At 50.8% G+C, this 12,834-nt stretch overlaps 1 protein-coding gene and 1 long non-coding RNA gene across 2 annotated transcripts in view; both read left to right on the plus strand.

The window, feature by feature from the left end:
- Positions 1 to 12,834, plus strand: part of LOC308457785 (uncharacterized protein) — a gene marked incomplete at its 3' end in the record, with an annotated part of 75,263 nt that overhangs the window by 52,182 nt on the left and 10,247 nt on the right. The gene's annotated exons all lie outside the window — the stretch shown is intronic.
- The window catches only part of LOC308486484, a 52,428-nt gene continuing 40,234 nt past the window's right edge, over positions 641 to 12,834 (plus strand). Inside the window, exons 1-2 of the long non-coding RNA XR_013991075.1 lie at positions 641 to 1,273; positions 2,539 to 2,579. This is a non-coding gene — a long non-coding RNA (uncharacterized lncRNA). The remainder of the gene's footprint in view (positions 1,274 to 2,538; positions 2,580 to 12,834) is intronic.

Raw genomic sequence — 12,834 nt, forward strand, 5'->3', positions numbered from 1 at the left:
AGAGAATAAATATGATCATGATCCTAGAACACAGACTATATCTTGCTTTTCACCACTTCTGGGTCTTAAAGGGGCTTCCCCCTCTTTCCTCACAGCCTCAGCCCCTCTTGGCCGAGATAGAGACAAAAATAACTGAGACATACACAGAGCTGGGAGCCGGTTATTGCGGGGGGGGGTTCTCCCCCCCTCTCTCTCTCACACACACAGGTGGCCCTCCAGCCCCAGCTCCCCTGGCTGAGCTGGAAACACGAGTCTCAATGCAAAGCACACAAAAAGAAAGCTCTTTCCCCCCAAAAATGTGCAATTTAACTGCTAGCAAAACACACAGAGCAGCCCCCCCCCTTTCCCTGAGACACACACAGAGCTGACAGGCCACGGCTCCCTCCATTTCAAGGAACGGGGGTCCCGCACAGCCCTCAGGGCACCTCAGCATCCCATAGATTGCTTTCCTCCGGTGGGGAGGGGAACTATTTTGCTTGCTGAGGGCAGGAGTCACACCCTTGTCACATTGCGGGGTGTCAGGCTTTTAGGCAAGGGGGGTGAGGCTTGGGTGGGCCAGTCCTGTTCACAGTGCATTCTCAGTCCTTTGGGGTTCATCGCTCCACCACAACCCCCCCCCCAAGCACCACAAGCACCACAACAGTATTCACACATCCCCCCAGCTGCAAGGCTTTCCTGCGCTTCACCTTGGAAAGTATCAGGATTCAACCCACCATCCCGATGGATTTCTGTCTTGACTGCCCCTCCCCCCCCTTCCTGGATTTAACAGCAGCAATACCTAAAACACGGAGGGATCTAAGCTCGTGGCGTGGGGTGGGGGAGGGAAGGATTTTGCAATATAAACATTGTGGGGTGGGGTACCCCACTTTGCAGCTGGATTGCCGGGATCAGCCCCTGCCCCATTCTCCTGATTCTCAGGAGGAGGAGGGGAGGGGGGACACCTTCCTCTGCTCCCCGCCCCCCAAATTCCACCCCTCCCGGCACATCCTTCCCAGACCCCGCCTCCGCAAAGCCCAAATCCCCTCCCCAATATGTTGCTCCTCTTCCTCGCCATCCGGCTCCTGCTTCGGGAAAGTGGGGGGGGGGTGAGCCCCCCTCCCAAACTGCCTGCTTCTCCCGGAAGTGGAGCTTCTGCGCTGGATTGCTGCTCTGCGCCGTAGCTCTAGGGGGGCGCGCTTTCGGAAAGGGGAGGAGGGGCGGCAGGTAAATCCCCCCCCCCACCCACGTGGATGTTGCAGGAAAGGAAAGGAGAATCGGGAGCGAGGACAAAGAGGTAAAGGGGTCGCGGGGGGGAAGGGGAGAGAAGGATCCAGAGACCCCCTTGAGCTCCCCAAAGCGCCTTTCGAGGATCTGGATCCCTGCACGCGTACAGCGAAGGGGGTTTTCCTTGGACCCTTAGGAAGCCCACCCAGGGGATCCCACGAAGCCCCCTCGCCCCATTTCCCCGCGCAGGCATCCCTGGGACTCTGTGGGTTCCGCGCGGAAAGAGGTGGGCCATGAAAGGGTTAAGGGGCGTGAGAGACGCCTGGATAGTGACCCCCCTGTCCTCCCCTGCTCGTCGTGGGTGGGGGGCCCTCCGGACGGAGAGATGGGAGCGCAGGGCGTGGGGTGAGCCGCGCCAAGGGGGGCCTGTGGGTTCAGGGGAGACTCCGGGACAGAGGGAGGGAGTCGAGAAAGTGGGGAGGGGGAGCATCCCTGGGGCAGGGAAGGGCAGAATTGGGGGGGGGAGATAGGAAACCAGTCTTTGGGGAGACTTATCCATAGTGGCTCCCGTGGGGAATCTCCGGAGGGGCCGCCTTGGCTTCTCCCTCCCACCCAGGAATCGGCCACCCCTTCAAGGCAGCCAGAGGGATCCCTGGAAAGTGGGGGGTCGTGTCCCCCCACCCCTTCCTTCCTGCAACCTCTATCATCTTCCCACCCCATAAGCCCCTGACCTGTCCAGACTGTTGCAGGAATCTATGTATAGCTTGGGGGTGGTTGCCCCTCCAGCAGATATCATGCACATGCAGCCCACCACCAAAATCAGCACAATCACTTTTGTGATTTGTTCCCACACAGCACTTCATCACAGTTTCTTCCTATCTATTCAAAGGGCCTCTGCTGCACAATACCAAATGTATGAATTCACTGATAAATGTCTCTATGTACTGGCTCACTGGAGTAACTTCAGAAATTCCTATAGACATGTGAGCTCAGCTACTCAGCAGCCCCTCTGCCTGAATGATAATCCCTGGCATCCTGATACCTGAGTGCCAGACAGGTAGCCATTCCACAAAGAACCAACCCAGATGAAGACAAAAGGCTGGGATTAGCTTGGCTGGGAAACAGGGAATGTCCACCCTCCCTTTCTCACAGGTGGGTGGGGTTTGCGGCACCAAGATAGGGCTCACCTGGGCGGGTGCCCCCCACCTGCTTGGGCCGGCCGTTGACCCGCCCTTGGTCAGGAAGGACAATGGATGGCCAGCTGGGGTGGGGCAAAGGCCAAAGAAAGGAGGCCGACCCCTTTGTCCAAGCCTCTTTTGGTTTTCTACCTTGCAGGATCAGGATCCTCAGGAGCGTGTCCTGGCGGCCAGATTAAGGTACGTTCTGGCCTGATTGGAAGGGGCATGGCCCCTCCACCAGGCTAGGCCACAATTTTGTGGCTTTTCTTTCTGGGCGGGTGCCCAGCTAGGATGCAGGGGCAACCTTTTTGTTTCGCGGTGGTGGGGGGGCATAACCATCCACCACCCTCTAGCTGTAGGCCGCATGCCGGCCATTTCCCTTCTTGGGGGGGGGGGGGGGGAATAAGTCAGGCCACATGGCGGTCATGTTTGTTTGCACTTCCTCCCCCGTTGTTCCACTCTGGCTACTGACGCACTTCTGCTCCTAGAAGGGAAATGTAAATATCTCTTTTCTTTCACCTGATAGATGTTTGGTGGAGGGCAAGGGGAACCATGGGGCGGGGTCCAGGATGCTCAGATTACAGCCACCAGACCTCCCCTTTCATAATTATATTTTGGGGACTGTAACATTGGGATTAGCAGCTAATAAAATTTTGGGTTCTCTTTTGTACGGGGCTTCCATCTTGTTTCACCTGGTGGCAGGTGGGAGTCCTGTCGCGACCGTCTTCAATAAAGACCAAGCCTACTGGCTGCTGTTTTGCTCTGGTATTCCTGGCTGGTGTCCTTGTTTTTTCTCCAGGGCGAAGCCGGGCTCATGATCAATTAATTAAAATGCATTCTAAAAGCAATTCATTCTAATATAAAATCAAAATCAAATTAATGGCAGATACAGCAATTCTGCCCGGTCCAACCATTGTTCCCCCTGGAGAGGAGAGGAAATCCTGAGAGGAAGAGGGGAGGGGGGAGGCCTTCTCAGAAGTGGCTCTTGGTTTCCGCAATCCCACCCAGGAAGCAGCCAGAAACCTTTTCCTCTCCCTCAGGCTTCCATCTTTAAGTGTCTTTTCCACTGCCTGGTTCATTGAGGATGCAGAAGATGTACACCTGTTGTCAGGAACAGGGGTGCCGAGTCCATGGAATGGCTCTCAGGATTGATATAGAAGTTGCATCTCAAAGGCATTTTTGTTCCTCTAACTTTTTGTAGGCAGTGTCAGACTGACAAACAAGCTGAGATACAATCCATCAAAATTCAATGACAGCGGCTGCGTGAATCTTCCCAGTCAAAGGACCCATTTTCATGATAGACAGCCCCCGTGACTGGAGGCTCAACACCCAGGGTGTGCCTATACAGGCCAAAGACTGCCAGCATTAGCACAGGTGAGGTGTGTGACCCCCCCCCCCAATCGACAGGCTGTGTGTAAATGAGAGTTTGTGGGTGGGATTATCGTTTACAGCAACTCTGTTGCTCCCACAAGGGAGCACCCAGGGGTCAGAACAATCCTCTCCCAAGACCACTTTCTAAACAAGGCCCAGGAGGAAGGAGGGGAACCACTGCATAGCAGGGCCCCCAGCTCCCCTAGAGGGTCCAGAAGGATACCATGGTCGACGGTCTCCAAAGCCGCTTAGAGATCCAGCAGAACCAGGAAACAGTTTTCCCCTTGGACTCTAGCACATCGGAGATCATCATCCAGTGCGACCAGTGCTGTTTTAGTCCCATGATGAGGCCTGAATCCCAATTGGAAGGATAATGGTGGGAGAAGCTTTCCTGCTGTTGCAGGAACCCCCCTCCCCAGTCATTCAGTTTGTACTTACACGACACACACAACATACACGACTTTTTCTTATAAATTTATAGTAAATCAACCGTACATCAGATATACCGTATTTTTCCCTCTATAACACACAGATTTATTCTCCTAAAAAGTAAGGGGAAATGTCTATTACTGAAGAAGTCCTTCATCCTCTGTGTGTGTTTTTGACCTAAGTGTGGGAATTGCTCTACACATGGCCCCTACCCTGCCGATACTTGGCTCATGCCCTGGAGTTGCTGTACTCAAGCATGCAAGACGGGTGCATCTGTGTGTGACTTGTTTTTGCACCAAACTCTCTCACACCCACCACCATATGATCTCTGAATACTGCTTCTTCACTAGAACTTCTCGCGGCCTCCTACGTGTTCTGAAGAAAACTTAAAATACTGTAATTTAATGGGAGATTTTCCCCAAGCCTTATTGCAAGAGGGGGAAGGAGGGACTGCAGGTACCAGGGAAGTCTCCTGGGGGGCCCATCTTCCCTCATGAACCCCTTGGGGCAATCCCAGAGCTCCTGCTTATTCTGGGGTTTGGGGAAGATAGTATTTTTCCATAGTCCCAGAAGTTATCATTCTTCCTGCCAGAGGACCAGTGTGCATATTATTATCATACTTATTTTACTGATGTTGCTGCTGTTGCTGTTGCTGTCATGGACTGGCTGGGTGAAAGGGGGGGAGGCACCAGCTGGCGGACCCCCAAGGGAAGAAGGCTCGGAGTCCGGGTGTTGTATGCCCCCAAAGGCTATCAAGTCTCCTAGGTCTGACCAATAAAAGGTTAATTTGGTGTTGGGGGGGGGAGAATCCAGGTGCGAGGCTGCTCAGCCACCCAGCTCATCGGGCAGAGCCCGTGGGTCCCTGCGGAATAAAGGAAGGAGTCCGGCCACCAACCGGAGCAAATAGCTGTAGATCAAAGTTTATTGCGCAACAGGTTGAAAGAGGAATTGAACCCCGAGGATGGGGTGACAAGGACTTTTAAAAGTTTCTATCTTATCCCAGCATACAGTTTGTGGAGCATCAAATCAAATCAAATTTTATTAAACGGTCACAGACCAGATTAACTCGTACAGCTAGTCAGCGAAGCATAACACCGGAAAAAACAAAGGACAATTTCGATACATAACTGCAATTTAAAATTAGACAGCATAAATAAAATTAAGTATTTGCCTTCGCCTGCATATTGACATTGGAAAGCTCTTGTTTCCTGCGCCTAATAGCGGCTACACAAAATTTGGCCACATTGATCGTAATTTCAGGAACCTTATCTTCTACCAAGGCTCTCATACGTTGGAGTTCTGGTTCATTTTTAAGCTTTTGTAGAACTGGGGCAATAAAGGTCAAACGTAGATCCTCGTAGTAACTACAGTGCAGCAATACATGCAGACTTGTTTCCACTTCCGATGAGCCACACGGGCAAACACGTGACTCATATGGTTTGCCCTCATATCTGCCTAGCAGCAGGGCAGAGGGCAGAACGTTAAATCTGGCCAGGGTAAAGGAGTGTCTGTACTTAGGTATTTGTAAATCAGCCAAATAATTTGCGGGTGAGAACCCTCTCCCAAAGTCTCTAATTATGGCATGTTTATCCATTTTGCCCATATGACATTGCAGCTCTATGTCCCTAATGCGTTGGAGCACTTGACTTCTGGCTCTCTCATATCCTGCCGCTATCAAGATCTGCGGGGAGAATCCCAAGCTTCTTATCTTTTCAAACAGGGAAGCTTTCCAGGTGGAATGAAAGGTGTCTAAGAGTGTTAAAGGAGCCAAACCGGCCGGGGAAAAAATAAGTTTTAACCAGTAGTGTATCTTTAGAATCCACAGCCGCGCATTAACGGGTGGTTGTCCAACTTCTAAGCGGACAGCTATATTAGATACACAGGGGGGGATCCCCAATAAACACCGATAGAATTTTGTTTGAAATGCCTCCATAGGCGCAAAATTTTTAAAACTGCAAACCTGGGATCCATAAGTGAGTTGTGGGAGTATTTTTGCAGCAAAAACCTGGGAGGCCGCTGGAACGTATTTACCCCCTTTCCCGTGAAAAAATCTTGTAAGGGCTTTATTAGCCCTTCCTGCGTTGGCAATGGCGTTTTTCATCTGTTGGTGCCATGAGACCCTTTCCTGAAAAGTTATTCCCAGGTATTTGAAAGTTGCTACCTGGTCAATAGGTTGACCATTAATTCTCCATTTGTGTTTCCTTCTTTTTTTTGAAAACACCATAATTTTAGATTTGCTGTAATTTATTGATAGTTGTTCCGCTTGACAATAGTCAGCAAGTGATCTCAAAAGCTTCCTCAGGCCAACGCAGGAAAAGGAGAGTAGGACTGCGTCGTCCGCATACAGAAGCACCGGGATGGGAATACCTGCCAGTTTGGGAGGGTGGGCATTTTCTTTCGCCATATTTACTGCTAGAGAGTTGATATAGAAATTAAATAGCGTTGGCGCGAGGACACATCCTTGTTTAACCCCATAGTGCGTTTGAATTTCTTTAGTTAGATGGCCTGACCGATCGCATCTTACCCTCACCCTGGTGTTTTCGTATAGACCACGGATAAGGCGTAATAAGCGTTTATCTATGTTTGTAGCGCCAAGCTTTTCCCAGAGTCTATCCCTTGGTATTAGATCAAACGCCGATTTAAAATCCACGAATGCTGCATATAAAGACCCCCCTTTTCTAGAGTATTTGTCTGCCAGGTGTTGAAGGGTAAGGGCCTGGTCTATAGTTGAACGCTTTGCTCTAAAACCAGCTTGAGCTTCTGATAGAATATGCTCTCTTTCCATCCACTCCACTAATTTATCACATAAATGAGCAGCATACAGTTTGCTAATAATACTTAATAGACTGATTGGTCTATAGTTAGCTGGCTCAGTTCTGTTTCCTTTCTTAAATATTGGAATGATGATGGCTAAACCCCAGTCCTCGGGGATAATAGCCGCTTGATTTATACTAGTGAACAAGGCGGCTAGCACAGGGGCCCACCATTCGACATTTGCCTTAAGAATTTCTGGTGGGATATTGTCAGCACCCGGGGCTTTCCCTGATTTAAGAGCTTGAATAAGGCCAGTAATTTCTTCTGTGGTTACAGGGGGCCATTCCTTACCAAATTCACTTGAAGCAGGAAGCAGAGCTGGGGCCAGTTGATTTGATGAATATAATGAGAGGAAATAGGCCTCCCATGCTCCAGCGGGTATAGAGTATTCGATTTCAATCGGGGAGTCTCTCCAGCTTTTTGCAATTATTTTCCAAAACGTGGCAGAATCTTTCCTTTGGGAGGCCTCCACTAGGCACTGCCATTCCTCCCTTTGTGCCTGGAGCTTTTTCTTGCTAATCAAAGCTTTATAACTGCGTTTTGACTCAAACCAGTCTAATGGAAGCGAAGGTAAGTTCGCTGTTCTATAGTTCCTGTACTTATCCAGCAGGAGGCGTTTCATAGCCATGCATTCTTGGTCAAACCAAGGTTTGGATTTATTAAAGTGTAGAGATTGCCGTGGCGTTTTTTTGTTGGTCAGATAAGGTTGTAGCGACGAAATCAGTTCCCGGAACATGTCTAATCTAGCCTCAGGAGTTGGGGAATTAACGAGGTTCTCCTTTCTAGCAAGAAAAATATCTGAGTGAAGTCTTTCCGATATTTCATCACTCAATTTGCTGGACCATCATTGCTACATCAGAAAAGGGGAGGGTCATACATGATTCATATGCCTGTTGTCTTTGTCCATGGAGTTTTCTTGGCAGGGATACTGGAGTGGCTTGCCGGTTCCTGGTCCAGGTGGATCACATTTGGTCAAAACTCTCCACTATGACCTGTCCATCTTGGGTGGCTCTGCACGGCATAGCTCATAGCTTCTCTGAGTTATTGAAGCCCCTTCGCCACGGCAAGGCCGTGATCCATGAAGGGGCAGTGATCCATAAAGCCATGGTTTTCCCAGTAGTAATGTATGGAAGTGAGAGCTGGACCATAAAGAAGGCTGATCTCCGAAGAATTGATGCTTTTGAATTATGGTGCTGGAGGAGACTCTTGAGAGTCCCATGGACTGCAAGAAGATCAAACGCATCCATTCATAGAATCATAGAATCATACAGCTGGAATAGACCACAAGGGCCATCGAGTCCAACCCCCTGCCAAGCAGGAAACACCATCAGAGCACTCCTGACATATGGTTGTCAAGCCTCTGCTTAAAGACCTCCAAAGAAGGAGACTCCACCACACTCCTTGGCAGCAAATTCCACTGTCAAACAGCTCTTACTGTCAGGAAGTTCTTCCTAATGTTTAGGTGGAATCTTCTTTCTTGTAGTTTGGATCCATTGCTCCGTGTCCCCTTCTCTGGAGCAGCAGAAAACAACCTTTCTCCCTCCTCCATAGGACATCCTTTTATATATTTGAACATGGCTATCATATCACCCCTTAACCTCCTCTTCTCCAGGCTAAACATGCCCAGCTCCCTTAGCCGTTCCTCATAAGGCATTGTTTCTAGGCCTTTGACCATTTTGCTTGCCCTCCTCTGGACACGTTCCAGTTTGTCAGTGTCCTTCTTGAACTGTGGTGCCCAGAACTGGACACAGTACTCCAGGTGAGGTCTGACCAGAGCAGAATACAGTGGCACTATTACTTCCCTTGATCTAGATGCTATACTCCTATTGATGCAGCCCAGAATTGCATTGGCTTTTTTAGCTGCCGCGTCACACTGTTGGCTCATGTCAAGTTTGTGGTCAACCAAGACTCCTAGATCCTTTTCACATTTACTGCTCTCAAGCCAGGTGTCACCCATCTTGTATTTGTGCCTCTCATTTTTTTTGTCCAAGTGCAATACTTTACATTTCTCCCTGTTAAAATTCATCTTGTTTGTTTTGGCCCAGTTCTCTAATCTGTCAAGGTCATTTTGAAGTGTGATCCTGTCCTCTGGGGTGCTAGCCACCCCTCCCAGTTTGGTGTCATCTGCAAATTTGATCAGGATGCCCTTGAGTCCATCATCCAAGTCGTTCTTAAGGAAATTAGCCCTGGGTCCTCACTGGAAGGACAGATCTTGAAAAGATTATTTTAAAAAATAAATCAATTTGTGGCTGGCCTGATCAAGCGTTGCTTCCTCTGGTTAGCCCTGCTGGAACTCCAGTTCTTTCCAGACCCTGGGGTCACTAGAGGACTGGTGGCTCCTCCTGGCAAATGGCCTGGTGCGCGCTGGATCACCGGTCCTTCTTTGCCCCCCCCTTGAATCTGGGCAACCGAAGGTCCCATATGGGGTGCCATCTGTTGTAAACAAAAGCTGCCCTTCTTCCCTTATGGGAGACACAAGAGTATTGCTTCTCAGTATTCTCTGGTGTGCTCCCCTCACACGCAGAAAAGGAGGAGGACCCAGAACAAAGGTGTGCCTGCCTTTATATAGACATTTTAAATTCCCTGCCCTGGAGCTCAAGACCACCCCTCCATACATCATACATACATCACAGAAGGGGCGTAACCCAAGACCACCCCCCACATACATCATACCTACATCACAGAAAAGGTGGTCTACAACAGAAATTTGAATGTTGTCATTTTTCCTGTCTGCCAGGTTATCTGATAATGGCTTATCTGATTCCCTTTCCTGGTACTCTGGTCATACCTTTGAGATGGTGATTTCCCAATTCCTGAGACAATGGGAAGGTTCCCTCACCCCTCCCTCCTTGCAGAGAAAACGTTTGGTCAGTTTGGGAGTCTAAATGGTTTCAGGACGGTGTTCCTGTGCTGCTCCAGACATGGGGTCTACATATCTATGTATGTGCTTGCTTGCTACATTTATGAGCATTTATTATATATATAAGACCTTAATTTTTTTATTACAGGATTCATCCAGTCCAGCCTTTCGCATGATGAATTCTGCATATAAGTTAAATAAGCAGGGAGACAATATACAGCCTTGTCAAACTCCTTTCCCAATTTTGAACCAATCAGTTGTTCCATATCTAGTTCTAACTGTAGCTTCTTGTCCCACAAAGAGATTTCTCAGGAGACAGATGAGGTGATCAGGCACTCCCATTTCTTTAAGAACTTGCCATAGTTTGCTGTGGTCGACACAGTCAAAGGCTTTTGCATAGTCAATGAAGCAGAAGTAGATGTCTTTCTGGAACTCTAGCTTTCTCCATAATCCAGCACATTTTTGCAATTTAGTCTCTGGTTCCTCTGCCTCTTCTAAATCCAGCTTGCATTTCTGGGAGTTCTCGGTCCACATACTGCTTAAGCCTGCCTTGTAGCATTTTAAGCATAACCTTGCTAGCATGTGAAATGAGCTCAATTGTGCGGTAGGTGGACCATTCTTTGGCAGGGTCCTTCTTTGGGATTGGGATTCATGTGTTGCAGGAAGCCCCCCCCCCCCAATCATTCAATTTGTACACACACACACACACACACACACGAGACATACGCAATGCTTCTGTTATAAATTCATAGAAAATCAGCCATACATCGGATCTGCACAGTTCCACTTTTATTTTACACCGTGAGGGAAGGACTATCAAAGGGGGGAGACTTGACACAAGGCAGCCATACTCCCCCAAGCATACAAACACGTCCGCAACGTCCGCAGATTTCTCCCTTAACACATGGAATCCGCTTCTGGCTCCAATTGTATCGGCTGCTTTTCTGAGCCTCTTGGCTGTTGTGCAGGGACGGGGCCTGTGTCCACGGTCATTGTCCTGGCCTGAGTCAGAGGCTGGGGTGGGGGGCTGGGATTTGGGGGGAGTCTTTTAGCTGCCCCCCTCCATTCCTGGTTTGAACAGCACCAAGACCTAAAAGACGGAGGGATCTAAGCTCGTGGGGTGGGGGCGGGGAGGATGTTGCAATGCAAACCTTGTAGGAGGGACGGGACCCACTTGGCAGCTGGATTTCCGGGATCAGCCCCTCCCCCGCTCTCCGATCCACTAAAGGAAGAGGAGCGGTGGGGAACTTTCTCCTCCCCCCTCCTCTACACCTCCCCGCCCCTCCCGGCACATCCTCCTCTCACCCCGCCCCCACCATCCCAAATCCCTCCCCCAATACATTGCTCCTCCTCCTCCTCCAATCCGGCTTCGCTCCGGGAATGGGGGGTGTGAGCCCTCCCCCCCAACTGCCTGCTTCTCCCGGAAGTGGAGCTTCCACTCCGTATTGCTGCTCCGCCCCGTGGCTCAAGGGGGGCGCTTTCGGAAAGGGGAGGGAGGAGGCAGGGGACCCCCCCCTCGTGGATGTTGCAGGGAAGGAGAATCGGGAGCGAGGACAAAGAGGTAAAGGGATCGCGGGGGGGGAGAGAAGGACCCAGAGACCCCTCCAGCTCCCCCAAGCGCCTTCCGTGGGGCCTGGATCCCTGCACGCCTGCAGCGAAGGGGGCTTTCCTTGGCAGGGGAGGACGTGGGGCGCCCACCCACGGGGTCCCACGAGGACTCCCCGGCCCCGTTTCCCCCTCGCAGGCATCCCTGGGGCGCAGAGAAGCGGGCCAGGAAAGGGTTAATGGGTGCGGGAGACGCCTGGATAGAGACCCCCCCTGTCCCTCCCCATCTCATCTTGGGGACCCCTCCGGAGCGAGAGATGGGTCGCGTATGGCGAAGGGTGAGCAGCGCCAAGGGGGCCTCTGGGTGCAAGGGAGACTCCGGGAGAGAGGGAGGGGGCCAAGGGTGGGGGGAGGAGGGAGGGGAGCATCCCTGGGGAAGGAAGCGCAGCATTGGCGGGGAGGGGAGGAGACCAGTCTTTGGGGAGACGTCTCCATCGAGGGGCTGCCTTGGCTTCTCCCTCCCGCCCAGGAATCAGCCACCCCTTCAAGGCGACCAGAGAGGGATCCCTGGAAAGTGGGGGGGGGGGTCCAGTTCCCCCACTCCTTCCTTCCTGCAAGCTCCATCCTCCTTCCACCCCATAATCCCCTGCCCTGTCCAGACACAGCGATTCTGCCCAGTCCAACCACTGGTCCCCTGGAGAGGAGAGGAAATCCCGAGAGGAAGGGAGGAGGGGAGAGGCCTTCTCAGAAGTGGCTCTTGGTTTCCGCAATCCCACCCGGGAAGCAGCCAGAAACCTTTTCCTCTCTCTCAGGCTTCCATCTTTAAGTGTCTTTTCCTCTACCTGGTTCATTGAGGATGAGGGTAATGTACACCTGTCATCAGAAACAGGGGTGCAGAGTCCATGGAATGGCTGTCAGGGCTGATATAGAAGTTGCACCTCCAAAGCATTTCTGTTCCTCTTATTCTTTGTAGGCAATGTCAGAGTGACTGACAAGCTGAGATACAACCCATCAGCATCCGATGACAGCCATTGGACAAGTCTTCCCAGTCAAGGGAGCCATTTTCATGATAGACAGTTCCTGTGGCTGGAGGCTCTACACACCGGGTGTGTCTGTGCAGGCCAAAGACTGCCAGTATTAGCACAGGCAAAGTGTGTGACCTCCCCAAATTTATAGACTATATGTGAATGAGAGTTTGTGGGTGGGATTATCATTTACGTCAACCCTGTGATTTTCTCCACCCATAACATTTCATGTGATGGGACGATGAGCTGCTTGTGTGTAAAATCCAAGTCCCTCAGAGTTTGGTCAAGTTTGCAAACCTCTGTCTGTAACGGAGCCCCTTAAACATGGCTCCGTCAGTCGCTGGCAGATTCCGACAGTGGTTGCTTTCGGAATCGCTTCCAACATAAAAGCTCCTTAACGGAAACACGT

Source organism: Podarcis pityusensis (assembly GCF_964106645.2).
Source record: "Podarcis pityusensis genome assembly, chromosome: 10".
Taxonomy (NCBI): domain Eukaryota; kingdom Metazoa; phylum Chordata; class Lepidosauria; order Squamata; family Lacertidae; genus Podarcis; species Podarcis pityusensis.